This window comes from Otolemur garnettii, unplaced genomic scaffold (genome assembly GCF_000181295.1).
Source record: "Otolemur garnettii isolate 467f Iridium unplaced genomic scaffold, OtoGar3 scaffold00217, whole genome shotgun sequence".
NCBI classification, from domain to species: Eukaryota; Metazoa; Chordata; class Mammalia; order Primates; family Galagidae; genus Otolemur; species Otolemur garnettii.
This window is the reverse complement of record NW_003852612.1, coordinates 1,971,123-1,973,233: the sequence shown is the minus strand read 5'-3', so window position 1 is coordinate 1,973,233 and position 2,111 is coordinate 1,971,123. Positions and strand designations below refer to the sequence as shown.

The 2,111-nt window shown below is 59.4% G+C and overlaps 1 protein-coding gene across 1 annotated transcript in view; it reads right to left on the bottom strand.

Moving 5' to 3' along the window:
• CHAT (choline O-acetyltransferase) overlaps positions 1–1,854 on the bottom strand; it is a 56,305-nt gene extending 54,451 nt beyond the window's left edge. Inside the window, exon 1 of the mRNA XM_003801661.2 lies at positions 1,573–1,854. The gene's annotated coding sequence lies outside the window, so the exon portion shown is untranslated. The remainder of the gene's footprint in view (positions 1–1,572) is intronic.
• Positions 1,855–2,111: the final 257 nt, after the last annotated feature.

The window sequence follows — 2,111 nt, the reverse complement described above, 5'->3', positions numbered from 1 at the left end:
GACTTGCTGTGGGGCCTGGCTTGGAGTAGGGTGAGTGTTAGTTAGCTGAGGACAAGGTATGCATGTGTGTATAAGTGAATGTGTGCATGAGTGACCAAGATCTTCTAAGAGCCTGTGTTCCAGGAGGCGCTCTGTGCTGATGGGAGGGTGGCCTGTGACCAAGGCAGGGAGGCATACTTGACGGGTTGTGACGTTGGCACTATCTGGTCTGTAGTCTCCCAGTGTAAGTGCCACAGGAATACGGAGGGAGGTGGTACAGGGAAGCTATCCAGCCTGGGCCCCTAACAGCCACCTACCTTAGCCTAGGGAGAAAAACATTAATTTTGAGGGTGCAATAGAACCGAGCCAGGCCAAGGGGGAAAAGACTGTGGGACATAACTGGTATATTCTGAAGTCCCCCCAAACCTAAACGTACACAGGCATACATCCATGATTTCTACCAGCCCACCCTCAGTTCTCATTCAAGAGCCTAAAGCTGATGTTTTGGCTCACCTTCCCCCCAGTGCCACCCCTATTCAGAGGCAAGCACAGCCCAGGTGTCAGCACATGGCACAGCTGGCCCCAGGAACAGAGCATCTGGAAAGATGGATGAACGAAGTCCAAGGACGGAGGAGCCTGGGGCTGCCCTGTAGCCTGGGCAGAGAACGCAAAGTCTTTGCTGGTACAGTGGAGGGGCTCCTGGGTGGTCCCCAGATCTCCCAGTGACACTGGACCATAGAGGCTATCCCCAACTGCAAAGCAGCAGAGGCAGCATACTGGTAAAGGTGATGGTGTTTTCAAGAGAAGTTAGGACAAGGGCAGGTTGGTAATCACTGACGGATGGTGTGGCTAGTGCCTCCTCTTACTCTGACCCTGGGGCCCCACTGCTGCAGGAAGACTTTAGTCAGGCTCAGGGACCCAGAGTCTTGGAGAGGAGGATAGGACCGAAAAGGGAAAGGTTCCCTGATGATTCTGTGATGGTTCCTACAGCCCTTGGCTCTTGGGCCATGTCCAGAGGGTGTGTGTATATACTTCCTTCTATTCGTTTTGTACCTCCCATCCATACTCCTTCTGGTCTAGCTTTCAAAGGGGGCCCCAGCAGTGTCTGCTCTGCCCTGGAGGCCCAACCCCAGCCTGGTTCTGGGTCACAGGCTGTCTGCACCCTGCAACATGGCTCAGATTGTCCCTGCAGCTGTTCCTCTTCCTCTACACCCAGTTCCCTGGAGGGTCTGGAGAGAGGAGGGTGTCCCAGTACTTTCACGTGTGAGACCTTCAGACCCTCCCACCACACACAGAAAACACAGACTTAGGCCCGTAGCAGGTGCGGGTCCAGGTGAAATAAGAACATGTGCCGAGTCCCAGAGGCCTGCGGGTCAAGCTTCTCTAAGCCCAGGCATTCAAGTAGCGGAATCCTGCACCCTCCCAGCTGTCCCCGACGGCTGCTGCAGTCCAGGTCTCTGAGGACTCCGGGAGTTCCGGGGCCTCTGGGCCCGGATACTGTCCTTGGACAGAGCCTCTGACCGCCGCCCTCGGCTCCTGAGCCCCGCTCCCATGCCGCGCTCCGCCAGCCCAGCCCAGCCCAGCCCTCCTCACCTGCTCTCCTGGCTCTGCCGCTTCAGCCACCGCTGCACCGCAGGCACCAAGCAGGACTGGGGGCGGGGGTGTGAGCCGGAAGGGACTGGGGCGCGTCAGCAGCGCGGGGGTGGGGGCTGCCGCCCCGGTCTTTGGTGGAGCCTCGGACGTCTCCAGGTCCCCGCTGCCACCCGACTGGTACAAGCGAGCTGGCCGCGCCTCCCTTCTTCTTCCTCTTGTTCCTCCTCCCTCCCCCCCCCCTTTCCTCCCTCTCCCAGCCCCTCCCCTGTCTCTTTTTTTCCCAGTCCTTGGTCCCCACCACCTCCCGCCCCTACCCCTCCTGCGATCCCACCTCCTGGTCCCACGGAACCGTGTTGGACGGCTCCTGGACAAGCTAGGGCACAGGCAGCAAACCCAGGCCCGAGAAGGGGCCGCAGGACATTGCCCCGCCCATACCCACAGACCCCAGCCCAGCCTTCCCCGGTCCCTGCGCTGCTCCAGCCTAGTATTCCCTGCCGCAGCTGCTAGCACAGAACCATGGAGAGGTCCAGCTCTGAGGA